A 431-nucleotide genomic window follows, 5' to 3' on the forward strand; every position below is an offset into this window, starting at 1 on the left:
CTAATTATAATTATAATGTGGACTAACTATAATTATAATGTGGACTAACTATAATTATAATGTGGACTAATTCAAATTATAATTATAGTGTGGACTAATTATAATTATAATTAGTCATGCAACTATATGCATGAGAATACATACATAAAACAAAACATACAGATTTCTGCACATACCTACCTACCTACCTACCTACCTTCCTTCCTACCTACCTACCTTCCTTCCTTCCTACCTACCTTCCTTCCTACCTACCTACCTTCCTTCCTTCCTACCTACCTGCGTACGTACATACCTTCCTACCTACCTACGTACGTACCTTCCTACCTACCTACCTTCCTTCCTACCTACCTACCTACCTTCCTACCTACCTACCTACGTACGTACCTACCTACCTACCTTCCTTCCTTCCTACCTACCTACCTACCTACCTA

Source organism: Octopus bimaculoides, chromosome 30, assembly GCF_001194135.2.
Source record: "Octopus bimaculoides isolate UCB-OBI-ISO-001 chromosome 30, ASM119413v2, whole genome shotgun sequence".
NCBI lineage: Eukaryota > Metazoa > Mollusca > Cephalopoda > Octopoda > Octopodidae > Octopus > Octopus bimaculoides.